Below are 16,325 nucleotides of genomic sequence, written 5' to 3' on the forward strand. Positions count from 1 at the left end.
CGGGCTGCTGGCGAGCCATCACCCGACCCAGGGGCTGGTCCGGAGGCCTCGACCACGCCCCCGGGCCCGCCCTCGCAACGCCGCATCACGCCCCTGAAACACCGCGTCATTTAGGACACGCCCCCGACACGCCACTTTTACAAAGCCCCGAGGCTCTGCGCGCGCCGGCAGCCTATGCAAAATAGGCGCGCTGGCGCGCGAGGGCCCTGTGCGCATAAATCCAGCCGGATTTACGCGCGCAGGGCATTTAAAATCCGGCCCAATATACAGATCTTCGCCGCAGCTCTTGGTTCTCATTAACAAATTAATGCTTTCAAGCATTTAACAGCATGCAGGTATAGTGACACAGTCACCCATGCTTTTCCTGCTGCACCATGGAAGTGGCTGTGAAGAGCTGTGAAACATTTTCCACAAGAGCACCGCTATCAAGACTGAGCAAGCACAAAACATAACTAAGAACACAATTCTTTAACTAAACACCCAGAAAAAAATATGCTTAGAAAACACTCAAGGCGCTCAGAAATTCACTCAAAGCCAACAACAGACTCCTGCCGTCTTTTCTAGGGTCCTGCCTGCTTATTCCTGGGTCATAGTATTCCATTAGGGTTGCGCGTGATGAGCATTTAACCTTCCAAACCTGTTCTCGTTGTTATGGGTAGCCAGTGCTCATAGTTCTTATTCTGCTACTTTCTTTTGGTTCTCAGCTCAGTTGAAGCTGGTCTCTACTGGGGCTATGGCACAATGAGCATTCATTTGCATTTACCCAATATTTTTCCATCCTTTTTAATCTGCTTCCCCTCCTATCTACTGCTATTACTATTTATCATTTCCAAAGTGCCACTAGACAAATGCAGCACTGTACAGATAAACATAAGAAACAGTCTCTGCTCTACGGAGATTATAATCTAGTCAAGGCAAACATGCATGACAAATGAGTCTATGGGCAATGTATTTATTATAGACATGATTATGATTTAAAATCAGCTTCCGAAAGGTGAGTTTTAAAACTGGATTTGAATATGGCCAGAGAGGGAGCATGACATACTGATTCAGTAAGTCTATTCCAGCCATACAGTGCAGCAACATGGAAAGGATGGAATTAAGGAGCTGCCAGTGAAGGAGAAAGGACCAGGTAAGAGCAGCCTGCTTGATTGATGGAGTTCACGAGGAAAGGTGCAGAAAAAGAGAAGACAGGAAATTAAGAGATGAAACCCCTAACTCCAACTTCCCACCCCAGCTGGAAGCCCCCCAAACCCTCAAGGCTAAGCCGGGAGGGGTTAAAATCTTACCGTGCTCCCAGCCATTTCCAGCATTGCTCTGAAAGCAACACTGGTAGTGCATGTCATGCTCGACGTGGTTAAGACATGGCCTAGAGCACAGTATGAGTCCACTGCCTCCCAGCAAACCTTGGGGGTTGGGGGGGGGGGAGGGGGGTGTTCCAGGTAGGGCGAAAGGATGGGGGTAGAAGTTGTAAGTGGAGAGGGAGGGTGAGGAGGGGGGCAGAAGGGGAGGTCTGGGGTCAGGCCTTTGATTTAAATATCTGGCAGGAGAACCTTGGGCTGCTATGGGCTGCATCTTCTTTTATTTTGTGGTGCTAAGCACCGGCATTTTCTAAAATTATTTGGGGGGAGGGGATCAGGCCTGCTTACCTGCTAGGTTTTGTTTTCCTTAACTGGCTATATTTGGCATATAGCCTGTTAAGTTTAAGGTTATCCAGGTACAAGTACCCAGATAACTTGACCTGCTCTCTACCATGACCAGACTTACCCAGCAAATCTTAGCTGGCTAACACTGATCTTCATCCCTACCTGGCTAAGTGGAAGCCCCACTCTCAGAACAGCCCACACTGCCTCTTTTTTATCCTGATAACTTTTAGCCGTTCAAATGACTTACCCAGCTAAAACTTTCAGTATCTGGTCAGCAGTAGGGTGAATCTGGCTAAATCTCAAACTTTCAATCTAAAGAGCCAACTATATATTGCAAACGAAAAACTATATCAAAAAACAAGCACGTGTTGCAAAAACAAATTAGCAAAATATCAAAAGAATAAATTAACTTATTTGGATAGGACCTTCATACCACCCTTTGGATTTAGAACACAAATAGATATATCTACATAGATATATAGATATATATAGATATATATATATATTTGTAGAAGCACTTTGCTTGTTTGAAAAGGAATAATTAGCTTCATGGATATCGTAATGAAGCAGATATTGTACTATACACTGGAGAGAGGGGATGGACCTTAATTCCAACCCAAATAATTTGGTTAAGTAGAAACTCTTTGATAGCTAAACCTCAGGCTCAAGACCTGGGTAATTTTCAAATTACTCCCTCAAATCAAGTACTAGATTTCGGTATCCAGCTAGATGAGAAACTTACTATGGAAAAGCACATCAATATATTAATTAATACAAGTTACACCAAGTTGCATATATTATATCAGTTGAAACCTTTATTAACTTCCGAACTGTATTACAAACTAATTTTCTCAAACCTAGACTACTGTAACTCTTTATTTCTTGGTCTTCCCGCATGTTTCTTAAAACCATTACAAGTACTACAAAATGCCTCAGCAAGACTTTTTGTTAGGAATTAGGAAATTTGATCACATTACATCCTTGCTGATTTCACTGCACTGGCTTACAGTACAGGGATTGCCCTGATCTATTTTAAAGTATTGACGTTAACATTCAAAGTCATTCATTCGCGTAACACCGGTCTGATAGGCGTGACATTACAACCATACACACAGCAGCAAACACTAAGATCTCAAAATAAAGGACTGCTGACTGTCTCCACAATACTGAGCATGCACCTGGCACATGTAAGAGATCGTGTGTTTTCCATAGCGGGTCCAAAACTTTGGAATTCCCTACCTGAGATGTTATGTTTGATACTAGATAGAGATTTAAATGTGAGCTAAAAACTTGGCTTTTCAAAAATGCATGCAACCTAACTTAAAAACCTCAGAATGTAGAGATTTACAATAACAAGAAGGACAAGATATACCAATTGATGCATGAGGAACAAATTTAACGAGAGATTGTAAAAAGCTCAAAGCACTGACTAATATGTAATATGTGAAATTTGTTATTTTAATTTATTTTCTGTACTTTGTATCTTATATCCTAGATCTTTAGATCATATGTATTGGAACATTTCATTTGATAGATGTTAATATAAAAGCTTTATAAAGAGTCTCTCTCTCTCTCCCCCCTCCCCCTCCCGTTTGGGCACTTTGCAGGTGTGAAAACTTTAACACACATTGCAATAAACTACCTATAGAAAGCAAACAGCATGGTAATTCTAAAATTGTCAGAGCCACTTCCCTTCATTATCCATGCAAAAATTATTTCATTTTGATGAATCTAGGGGTAAGGAGCCATATGCCGCCTATTAGTTTTCTTGCCCTGTACATTTTGGTTATGTATTATGTGGGTGGGAGTATTTGCACTAGAAACAGTACATTTATTTCCTATATTTAATACTGTGTGGCATGTTTTTTTTCAGAATAAATCATATATTGCAACATCAGTTATACATGCCATATATTAATGTTTCGATTTAAAGGCTTATGAAAAATCCAATTATCCAATAGGCTTCTTTCATATATCAGGATATCACAGTGTGACAGATAATTCTAGGCCAACATAATACATTTTGATATTTTGATTTATAATTTATGTGATGTAGAGAATCCAAACTTTTCTAGTAGTCACTAGTTGAAAAGCTGTCAAAAATGACAGGATAGCATTGAGTGACAACACCTTCCCTGCTTCTGTCCACTCCCTGCCCTTAACCCATCTTTGTCAATCACTATGGATCCCTCATCCCCCTACACTCAGCCTTCCCACCTGGTAAGGGCACTCACACTTTGATACACTTCTCTACTCAGCACCATCATCCAGTAAGCCCCCACTCCCTACCCACCCTACACAAGAAAGCCACCCATAACAGGACTAGATAAGACTGTAAAATATCGTATACATCTGAATCTGGTGCTTAATGTGAAGTGGGGTTGAGTGTGTGTGGGGGGATGTCCATGTGAGTGGGTACTGTAAGTGCGTGGGTATGTGATTTGGGTAAGGCAGGAGAGTATGCTGGAGTACAGGATGTGTGTGGGTATGTCCATTAATGAATGGGTGTATGGGTGTATGCCTGTGAGTGGGAATGTGGGTATGTTTGTATATGTGTGCATGGGGGTGTGTTTGGATATGTCTGTGTGAATGGGGGTCTAGGTGTGTCTCTGTAAGTGGGATGTGTATGTGCCTCTCTGGGGGTGGGTGTAGGTATCTATGTGTGAGTGTGAAGGTGTATGTTTGTATGTCTGATATTGAGTTTGTGTGAGGGTGGGGAGGGGGGTTGTGGCCAATTGCCCCATGTTTTCTTCCATGAGTTTTGCAGACTTTACACTTGCCCCCACAGTTTTGAAAATTGCTGCTATATTATGGGGGTGCATGTCTATAGCACTTTTTTTTTCCATTTCCGAAATTAAAGGAAATGAAAAAAAAAACAAAACAAAACCAGAATTGTAGTGGGGGTTTTTTTTTGTTTTGTTTTCTAACAAAAAGTAATGAGGATTTTCATTGTAGTTTTCATTTTCTTTGAAAATGAATGTACTTCCCTAACCTACATCAGTTTTGGTAAGGTTCACTGATTTATGTGTAACCAGTTACAATACCTGCTGTTTATAGTAAAGTTCTTTCAAAAACAAACAAAAATGTCATAGGTAATATTTTCCTAGTTATTAAAATATTGTTTAGCATGACTAATTGAAAAATGCTTAAATAAAATCTATATAATCCACATGTATATATGTCTTTCTTTATTATGTACTTAAATTAATTCAAATGAAGTGGTGAGCCATCATACTCATTCATGAATAACCATACACTTGATAGCCGTAAAATACGTCCACTGTTATAATCATGGGTTCACCAAAATTGTGCTGAAACAGTTATGTATGATATAAATTATAGTGTCATTTATATACAATAGAACTCATTCAACTAAATTATGATGTCACTTATCTTCAAATGAGCAACATTCTGCTTTTGAATGAAGAAAGCCATATATACAGGTGGATTATATATATTTTATTATTGTTTCTTTCCATCTGATGGGGTTTTGTTTTTTACATGTTTTTTACAATAATTTAAAAATGCTACAGCATTTACAAAACAGTAGCACATCAGCTTGTGTTCCTGAAGCTCATAGTCTAGTGTGATCATGGCATTAGTATACTTTGGTTGTGTAGAGTTATTTGTTTTTATCTGCTGTAAAAAGACCTCCAACAACCCTGACTAGTATAAATCATCATGGTGTTTTAGTGGTTTTTGCTGCTCATTTGAATTAGACAACTGGAAAATCAGACACTGCCTAGGCCACAATGAAAGAAAACAGCAGTATGCACTATATTATTAGATAAACTGCAAAAGGCAGTGAGGAACTACTGAAGTCCAATATTCTTACATATGAATTTTTTTTATCTCCATTTTTTTCCTTCCTAAATCAAAATGGCTTTTGGCTAGATATTGGATGAAAGTGAAGCTGAAACACATTTGGTATCAAAATGAGAGACCCAGTTAGTAAACCTTTTTTTTTAAATTTTGATAATAATTGCATGGAAATAATAGTAATTATTAGTTTAACAATTTTTTTAATCAATAATTTTATTAACATGAGATAAAACAAACATAGCAGAGACTCAAAAATCTCCTACATAGTGATACATATGAAAATTCAAATTAAACAGATTAACATGAAATTCTGCATCCCATCTCTTATTTTTTAATCGTTGTATCTCTTTATTCATCAATTTGGTTACCCATGGCCATAGTTACACACCACATTCATCCCTTCTATACAACAATCATACTGCATACTCACAATGTTAGAAGTAGGTATCGTAGATCTAGTAATAAAGCCCAAGTAAAGTAGTCAGTTAAAAGTTAATCTAATTTAAGTACTTTTTCCCATAATGAGAAATATCCCCAAAGGTACAACAATTTTCTTTTGTTAATGAAATCTTTTTTTCTGCAATATTTCCAACAGTGCATTATGATGTATCGCCTTTTTCCATACTCCAGAGGATGAGATCTCATCATTATGCCAACAGGTCAAAATCACTTTCTTGGCCAATGATAGGGAAACAGCTATAAACTTTGACCACCATTAGGTAACCTACTTTCCCCATTGAATAAGTGCAAGTAGATTAAGCCACCATCCCACATGACTGAGCACCCCAGAATTGTATCCAAATGCATGCATATTTTTTATTAAAAAGGTCCTAACTTTGGATATTCTGTGAACATGTGACAAAAATCTCCCTGAAGATGTGCACATTTTAAACATGCATCAAACTCCCACAGGTGCATCTGAACAGCCTTAACCCTAGAAATATATATGCGATGCAATACTTTATATTGTGCTTCTCTTAATTTCACAGGTGTCATATAGTGATAGACCATTGTAAAAGCATGCATGAGATCAGCCTCATCTAATGCAAACCCTAAATCAACATTCAATTGCCTCATTGGGCTGTCTAGATGGTCGCATCCATATACCAATTTTATTAAATTTGGGAACAGTTTCTAGAAGATCTAATCCTCATCAGAAAAAGTGATTTCTTTCATATTTCCTTTACAGATTTCCATTACATAATGTCTAACTTGCAGATATGCAAAAAAACCCCCAAAACAAAACAACAAAAAAAAAGTTTTTGGAATGTCCCACTGGTCTTGGAGCTGTTTAAAAGAGCACAAACACTGCAAGTCCAGATGTATTAGATGGCCAAGACAAGACAACCCTCCTCCTTTCCCATGTATGAAACACTGATGTTTCAAGCCCGGCAGGAAAACCTTTATTGCTAGTAAAAGTTGAAAAAGGGGAAACATTAGCTGATATGTGTTCTTGTTCCCGCCACCACTTCCATGCTTTTGTAAAAGTCCCTTTTCAGAATGAATTAAGATGTAAAGAGGTAATGGAGGCCCTAGGAAGATGTATTATATTTATACTCTTATATAGCAAAGCCCTTTCTTCCAATAAATTCTCGTTGTCATATTTATTGTGGGAAGAGGCCAAATCTTGTATGTATCGCAACAGGCAAGATGTATTATATACCTGAAAATCAGGTACAGATAAGCCCCCAAGTTTTTCTCATACATCATACTATCCAATTTAATTCTTAGACGCTTGCCATGCCATATAAAAGTAGAGAATAACAACTGTATTCCCACAATTCAACAATAATTGTATAGACACTTAATTTTTGACCGTCATAATAGGCATCATTGTTTAGTGCTGTTAGCCTTTATTTTTCAGCCTTATGTTTAATCATACTCCTCAATAATTTTTTTCAAAAACTTTTTCTATATTTGCATCTTGTGACATCCTTCACCCATTAAAATTTGAAAGTTGCATATTCTTCATATAATTATACTGAACTTGAACTTATCTTAATGCTGTAAAGTTCCTTCTTTCTCCCGTCGGTTTTCAAAATACGGTACCAATGCCTGACACGGAGCCGTTTTTCGGACAACGAAGTCCTTTGTCAAGGGATTAGTTTATTAGGGCAGTACGGCAATTCTCAGCATTTATGTCGAAAAAATGCTGAGAATCGCCATGCTGCCCTAATAAGCTAAGTCCTTGACAAAGGACTTCATTGTCCGAAGCACAGCTCCGTGTCAGGCATTGGTACCGTATTTTGAAAACTGACGGGTGAAAAAAGAAACTTTACAGCATTAAAATAAGTTAAAGTTCAGTATAATTATACGAAGAAATGTTATAAATGCAACTTTCAAATTTTAATGGGTGAAGGATGTCACAAGATGCAAATATAGAAAAAGTTTTTGAAAAAAATTATTGAGGACTGACCTATGATTAAGCATAAGGTCGAGAAATAAAGGCTAACAGCACTAAACGATGATGCCTATTATGACGGTCAAAAATTAAGCGTCTATACAATTATTATTGAATTGTGGGAATACAGTTATTTTCAAAGTTGAGGTATCGATCAGCAATTCCCATGAAAAGAAGAGGGGGTCTTTCAGAGCAATAATATTAAGTAAAATATAAAAGTAGAGACCATTGATCTACACATTTGTACTTCCTTACTTCTGAATGAAAGTGGGATCATTTGAATATAGTAAAGCACCTTGGGGAGGATGACCATTTTAACCACTGCACAGTGCCCCATTAAGGATAAAGGAAATGATTTTCATCTCTTGAGCAGTGGCTTTGCTTTTTCCAGGATAGCAACTTTGTTCTGCTATACATGCCCTGAATGGAGTAGAAAAATTGTATTCACAGATACGGCATCCCTTCCACACTCCACATAAGAGGCAACTCTCCCATCTCTCTACTGTGGAGATCAACATCTAGGGGGAACACTATTGACTTATCATAGTTTATCCTCACACCTGAAAAGGTACCGTATGACTTTATATTAACAATAATATCATGTAAGCTAGTCACAGAGTTTCCAATAAACAATAAGATATCGCCTGCAAACATACTTCATTTGAGCAATTTCCTTTTATACTGTATCCCTTGAAATGTGATCATATTATGTAACCAGATAGCAAGAAGTTCTATTATCAGGATGTATAACAAGGGTATAGAGGGCACCCTTGTATCATACCCCTCCCGAAAGAAAAAGAATTGGATAGCACACCATTGATTAGCATCTGTGCAGAAGGCTGATCGCATAAAACCTTTACCCAGTTCAAGAATTGCTCATCAAAATTAAACTGCTCCAGCATCCACCACATAAACGGCCATTCAAAGCGGTTAAAAGACTTTTCAGCATCTAAACCAACAAGTAAACTATCTCCACATTGCTGTTTATTTGAAGAGAGTACTAATGGCGCTTTCAATAAGTTTGATGAAGAATTTCTGCCAGAAATAAATCTTGTTTAATCAATAGACACTAGAGATTGAATGACCTGATTAACTTGACATGCTAACACTGCATCAGGGATCTTAATATCCTGATTTAAAAAAGAGAAGTGGATGTGCAAGGTGATGCATTTATGGAAAAATAACCCTTGCATGATGTTAGGTTCCACATTAGGAGTTACCATCCAGGAAAGAGATCTAGGCGTCATAGTGGATAAGACATTGAACTAGTCGGCTCAGTGTGCTGCGGCAGTCAAAAAAACAGACAGAATGTTAGGAATTATTAGGAAGGGAATGGCAAAGAAAACGGTGGATGTCATAATGCCTCTGTATTATTCCATAGTGAGACCGCACTTTGAATACTGTGTGCAGTTCTGGTTGCCACATCTCAAAAAATGTATAGTTGCACTGGAGAAAGTACAAAGAAGGGTGATCAAAATAATAAAGGAGATGGAATGGCTCCCCTATGAGGAAAGACTAAAGAGGTTAGGGCTGTTCAGCTTGGAGAAGAGATGTCTGAGGGGCAATATGACAGAGGTCTACTAACTCATGAAAATGTGAATTGGTTATTTACTCTTTCGGATAATACAAGAATTAGGGGGGCACTCTATGAAGTTAGTAAGTAGCTCATTTAAAATAAATTGGAGAAAATTTGTTTTTACTCAACACATAATTAAATTCTGGAATTCATTGCCAGAAGATGTGGTTATGGCAGTTAGTGTAGCTGGGTTTAAAAAAGATTTGGATAAGTTCCTAGAAGTCCACAAACTGCTATTAATCAATAAGTGTTAGTAGCTTGGGATCTAATCATTTAATGTTTGGGTACTTGCCAGGTACTTGTGACTTGGTTGGCCACTGTTGGCCACAGGATACTGGGCTTGACAGACCCTTGGACTGACCCAGTATGCCATATCTTATGTTCTTATGTTATGGGTCTATAGCATTCAGGATATACAGGATTCCTGCCAGGTTTTGGAATCAAGACCACTATTGCCAGTTTATGTCCAGGTCCCAAGATCCTTGAAGCCTGTGCCACTGTAAACATCTCTTTCATGGATGTTAATATACTAGGGCCCAAAGTTTTATAGAACTTGGGCCCCAGACCATTAGGTCATTGTATCTTCCCTGATTTTAGATTTTGTATAACCACCCTAATTTCCCCCTCTGTAATGGATATAATGGATGCTTCAGTCCTTAACTTATCAACTTGTGAGAGCTGTGGAACACATTCTCTATCTTGATAAAACAGACAATGTAAAAAATTCTCAAAAACTGTGAGGATCTCAGACATACCCTGATACGCTTAATCTGATATAATAATCTAGAAACAAATGATTTAGGACTAACATTTTTAAGGCAATTGGCAAACAATTTTCCAGATTTATTTCTCCACTGAGTTTGTACTGATAATACATTATATTTTGTCTTTCCTTGGCCTCCCACAAAGCATCCAACTCCCTACGAATCTCCCCCATCTGTTCCCTAAGGTCTGAAGTCAACTGTTGTACGAAAAGGTGTTTATAATGTGCCAGTTTTTTAGTTAGCTTCAAAATGTTTGAGGAATTCTGATGATGCTTTTTAACTTGATAGGGTATAATATACCCCTTTACAGCATTCCAAAAGGTAATCGCAGTGACATCCTGTGTTGAATTGAGATCACTGTATTCTTCCCATCTTGTGCAAAGGTATTGAACACATTCTCTACCTTGATAAAACAAGGCTGACAATTTCCAATGTGGCCTGTGACCTCCAGCTACTGATAAAAAAAAAACCAGTTTGGAAACAATTAAAGCATGATCTGAAAAAGATACGTCATACATATCGCACGTTTGTACTCTGTCAAACCATGACTCGGTAATTAAGAGATAATCTATCCTTGTGTAAACCTTGTGAACATGAGATTAAAATGAATAATTCTTTATCGTTCAGGTGTAACAACTGCCAGCTATTATTAGTTTCACAAGTTTAACACAGTGCTATTATATAAGGCACAGATGCTCCAGATACATAGACCATCTCCTTCACATTTTTAAAATGTTTATTGCTAATAAAATGGAATAAATTAAATAAATCAGAATATTGGCCCTTCTGATTTATATTGTGCTTTTTGGCATGTCAAAGTTGGTTTACATTCAGGTACTGTAGAGCAACTGAGGGTGGAACTGACTTGCCCAAGGTCGAAAGGAGCAGCAGTGGGATTTGAATTCTGGTTTCTCTGGTTCATGATCCTGTTGTGCTTAACTATTAGGCTACTCCTCTACTCTCTGAAGAAGAAGCACCAAGAAATAAAATAAAGCACAGGAAATGTAAGGGTGGGACGAGCTGCTGAGAAAAATTGAATTTTAGGAAAGCAATGCAATAAAAATCGACTGAAATGAAAGTTGTTATTTGTAGATCTACCAGATCTCTGATGCATGACAAAGAATGGAAAAAAAATTGAGGAAGGTCTTAATAAAGCTTTAGAGAGTGATATGTGGCAGCTAAAACTTACGGAGTAATTTTCAGTGACATTCACGGTGGTTACCTGCGTAAAATTGGCCTATATATTTGCAAGTGGCCTCTGGGCATGGGAAGTGAATTTTCAGATAGCTGGAGAGTGCTCATACTGTTGCTACCACACGGAAGAGTATGTACATACAAAGAGGGCATGTACATACAAAGAGTATGTACATACAAAGAGTGCTCTGGGGTTGTAGTTTGAAAGTATATGCACATTTTCATAAAGGGAATATCATCAAACATGCATGCATGCATGCATTTCCACTTGCTAATCAAGTCACGGATATTATATTTTATTTTTCTTTTATCTGAAGATTTATGTGTGAGGGGTCTTGAGCAAGTAGTAGAGGATGGATGAAAACTGGTGAAGGACTGGGCCAAGAGGTAGAGGTCTCAGTGAACTGGCTCTTGGAAGGACATGTACAAGTATGGATTTTCCTAAGCAAGATATGTGCATATATCAGCTAAGTCTAATAAACACCTGCCTCTGTGCATAAACTGTACATGTTACAATTTTTTTAAATATGGAAAATATACTGTATATGCGATGTATAAACTATGTGGATCCCTGCATTGAATGAATGTGTGTGTACTGAAACATATGTGCATACTTTTGGGTCAATGATGACGGGCTATTTTATAAACCGTGCTGTTCCCACTGCAGTTTATAAAATACAGGCTTAATATTAGGTGCACTTACTTAAGGCACTATTGAAAATTATCCTCTTTAGATCAGAAAATGCAGAGTCATATAGGTGGAGTACAAAACCCTAGGGAAGGAATGCATGATAGGGATGAAGTACACATAACCATCACCAGAAATAACCTAGTGTGTAGAGTAGCAGGCTGAGAACCAGGAAAGCCAGGGTTCAACGTTTGCTTCTCCTTCTGATGCTTCTTTAGACTTCAGGCATTCCATTAGATACTTCCGTTAGATACTTATTTAGGGTGTCATTTACCAAGATGCGGTATGTTCCCTGGTGGGGGAAGGAAAATATGCCATGAGATTCACCAAGCTTCAGTATTTGATACCATAGCTTACTGAACCCTGTGCTATATTCTCTGGTGACAAAACACCGGGGGAAAAATATCACAGCCTAGGTGCCCCAGTGAAAAGTGTGCTATGGTGGTTCCACAGCCGGGGCTGCCATCTTTTAAAGGAGCTCATTGACCCAAAGAGTGACAAACCACCCCTCCCCCACCACCAGGTCTCAGAAAAACCGCGTGGGGGTCTCAGGAGACCCTTTTCTTATCCCACCATTGCCACCCCTTGGTGCAGTCCTGTAGTACAAAAGATGAAAAAATTCTATAAATGTCCCATTCTATCCCAGGCTTCTCCCTCTTCCTCCTCTCCCTCACACCCCATTCCCTTTTAGCAAAAAATAATTATCCTCCTCCCCTGGGCTTCCGGCTGCTACACCCTAGCCTACCCACCTGAACCCCCTGGCCAGTACCTGCAGTTCCACGGTGCTCCAGTGGATCCTGGAGTGGTCTCTACCACTCTGGGTTTGTGTCTTGCGACAACCATTTGTAAAATGGCTCAGGTGGTCTGCATGGGGACTTTGAACCTCACCTTGAGTTCAGATTTGGAAAAGTGAGTAATTAAATCCAAATCAAAGAAGGATTTGGAGGTTCAGAAGAAACCTAGAAAATTAGATAATGTTCATTTTGAACTACACTGTCAGAAAGTTTTAGCTACCATCACAGAATATATTTATAAGTAAGGCTGGTTATCTGCAGCTAATTTATCAAGTCCTGATAAATGAACAATATTAAATAAGGATACTTTTATTATATATTTTATTGTTTCATATGCTTCGTGCTAAACAGAACAGAACACTTACAACAAAGGTAGGAGTTACTAATTTAACAAAGTATAGATGAATATATAGAAAGGAACACTGTATTGTTTTCTTTAAAACATTCTATCTTTTATTCTGTTCAGACTCCAATTTTCTAAACTGGGTCTTTTTCAAGAAACGGTCTCATTTACATCTGTTATTACAGCTTTGCTGTTTTTTGCAAATAAACCTTCCACAACTTTCTTGACAAACCTGCGCCATCTGTATTGCTGTGATGTTGCACCACCTTATTCCCCCCATTCCTGCCAGTTTAGCATCTTTTCTGCATTTTTGAAACTTTCTACGGGTGCTCTTAGAAATGTGCAAAACATTATGCAGATCATCTTGAACTCCTTGGTAATGCTAAGACCTGTGCTATTTCTCAATGTAAAATGTCTTAAATGAGCACTTTCCAAACATCTACTGACCATAGTAAAACATGTGCATATGTGCAGTATATGCACTTCGGACCATGAACTTAGCCCAGTTCAGCGAGTTGTAAAGATTTTTTTTTTTATATATAGCATTAAAAATCAAAGCAGATGATGTACCAACCGATGGGATTTCTCATGGGTTTTCAGCCCTTTTGTGTGAAAGTTTGCTATCTATGCAATAAGATAGGTGGCAAACATTTAGGCAAAACTTTGCAACTGGGTCTGCAAAAAAATAAATAAATAATAAAATAACTACACCTCACTGAGCTATAGTTATCTTTCTTATAAAAGCCAGTCCATGAAAATGTTTTTACATGCTGGCTTTTGCAGAATCTCTCTACATAATGCTCTTAGCAAGAAGTCTGTCTTCTGCGGCAGAGTTCCTGAAGGCACATCTGCATACTTATCCCAGAAGCCCCAGCAAAGGAATCCACAGGACACTGTGAGCTGTCTGGGATTCAGCTTTCACAGCCCCTGCACGCTTTCCAGTAGAAGAGAATCTGAAGGCTCATTTGTATATTTCTCTCAGCAGCCCCAGCATAGGATGCCAAAGGACACTCAGGCCGATACAGTACATTGTGCTCCCCTGCAGCGCACTGTACTGTTAGCCCGCGATTGGCCACGCGTTTTTGACGCGCTCTTTTTACCCCTTATACACCAAGGGGTAATAGCGCGTCGAAAATGCGCGGCCAACCCCCCGAAACTAATAGCACCCGCAACATGCAAATGCATGTTGATCGGCCTATTAGTTATTCCCGCGCCATACAGAAAGTAAAATGTGCAGCCAAGCTGCACATTTTACTTTCAGAAATTAACGCCTGCCCAAAGGCTGGCGTTAATTTCTGCTGGCACCAGGAAAGTGTACAGAAAAGCAGAAATAAACTGCTCAATTTAGCCGGCGTCTGTTTTCTGAACCCGTGGCTGTCAGCAGGTTTGAGAACTGATGCTGGTAAAATTGAGCGTCGGCTGTCAAACCCGCTGACAGCCGCCGCTTCTGTCAAAAAGGAGGCGCTAGGGACGCGCTAGTGTCCCTAGCGCCTCCTTTTACCATGGGCCCTCATTTAAATACTTGATCGTGTGCCCAGAAGAGTGGCCTGGGTGCGCGTTGGGAGAGCGCGCGCTCGCCTCGGAGCACCCGCTCTCCTACGGGTTTTACTGTATCGGCCTGACTGTGAGCTAACTAAGCTTTAGCTTCCACAGCCCCCATTCTAAGTTTACAAGTGCACACACACGCCTCCTGAACATTGTTTATGCATATTTAATCTTACATGGATATCCAATTTTCCATGTCGTTCAACAAAGTTGTACCCTTGCTCGTTAACTCTCTTTCCTTGTACTTCCATATTTTATCCAGCTTAGTATATTATCCAACTATTTCCCAGTTAGCCCCCCATCCTCGTTCATTGTAATTTCCTTTCTCAGTTACTTGTGAACCGACATGATGTGTCCTACGAATGCCGGTATATAAAAATGTTAAATAAATAAAATAAATAAATAAATTCTGTTAGTGGCAACAGTGAATAAAAAAGTTCTTTTGTATATTATGTTTAGTAGCTCTAGCAGAAGACTCCTGAGGATATGAATGTTCTAGGTTTTATCTTTCATAGCCCATGTATTCTTTCTAGTAGCAGAGGACAATGTGAGCTGTTTAGGTTTGAGCTTTTACAGCCTCTACACTCTTTCTAGAAACAGAGAACCTACAGGCACATTTGTATGCTTGCTCCAGCAGAGGACACTATGAGCTGCTTAGGCTTTGGTTTCCAGCAGCAGAGAATGGGAAGGCTTATTTATATACTTTCCCCAGGAGCCCTAGCAGAGGACTCCAGAGGTCACTGTGAGCCATCTAGGTTTCAGCTTTTACATCCCCAGAACTCTTTGTAGCAATAGAGGACCTGTAGGTACATTTGCATATTTCTCCCAGCAGAGGACTCCAGAGAACATTGCAAACTATCTATCCTTCAGCTTCCATAGATCCCCTAGCTGAGGACAGATTGAGTTTTCTAGATTTAAGCTTTTTCTAGTAGCAGAGAACCAGAAGGCTCATCCATACACTTCTCCCAATAGCCCCAGCAGATGATTCTAGAGGACACCATGATGTTGTACTCGGGGGTGGATCCTTGTCCTGGAGCAGTGGAGAACAGCTCCCTGGTAGGGACCAGGAAGCACCTGCCCCCAGGGGGCAGAGCACTGGAAGAGACAGAGGCTAAGATGAGCTTCACCACTGGAAGCCTGCGGTCCCCCCGGGTGGAGCCCGTAGGGACCCGGGCCGCTTGGACTTAAGTGGGCCTTGCAGGGTCTCCCGGAGAGGCAGTAGAGAGGCGTTCCCATGAACAGCAAGGGAGCGCGGTCGGTCACTAGGCTGTAGGCCTGGAGGATCTGGGAAGGCCAGTACAGCGTAGGCAATGACAAGGCAAGGGAGAGAGCCAGAATCAAGAGATGTGGTCAATGGCAGCCGGGGTCAGGTTCCGTGGATCAGTCCGAGGAGTGTCAGCCAAGGCAGAGGTCAGATACCAGAAGTCAGTCCGAGAGTAGTCAACGAAGCACGGGTCAGGTTCCAGAGGTCTGAAGAGGTCACAAGGCAGGCAGAGATCAAGATCCAGGCAGCGAGCAGAATGGTCAATGGAGCAGGCAGAGGTCAGTACCA

The sequence above is a fragment of the Rhinatrema bivittatum genome, chromosome 2 (genome assembly GCF_901001135.1).
Source record: "Rhinatrema bivittatum chromosome 2, aRhiBiv1.1, whole genome shotgun sequence".
In the NCBI taxonomy this organism is placed as follows: Eukaryota; Metazoa; Chordata; class Amphibia; order Gymnophiona; family Rhinatrematidae; genus Rhinatrema; species Rhinatrema bivittatum.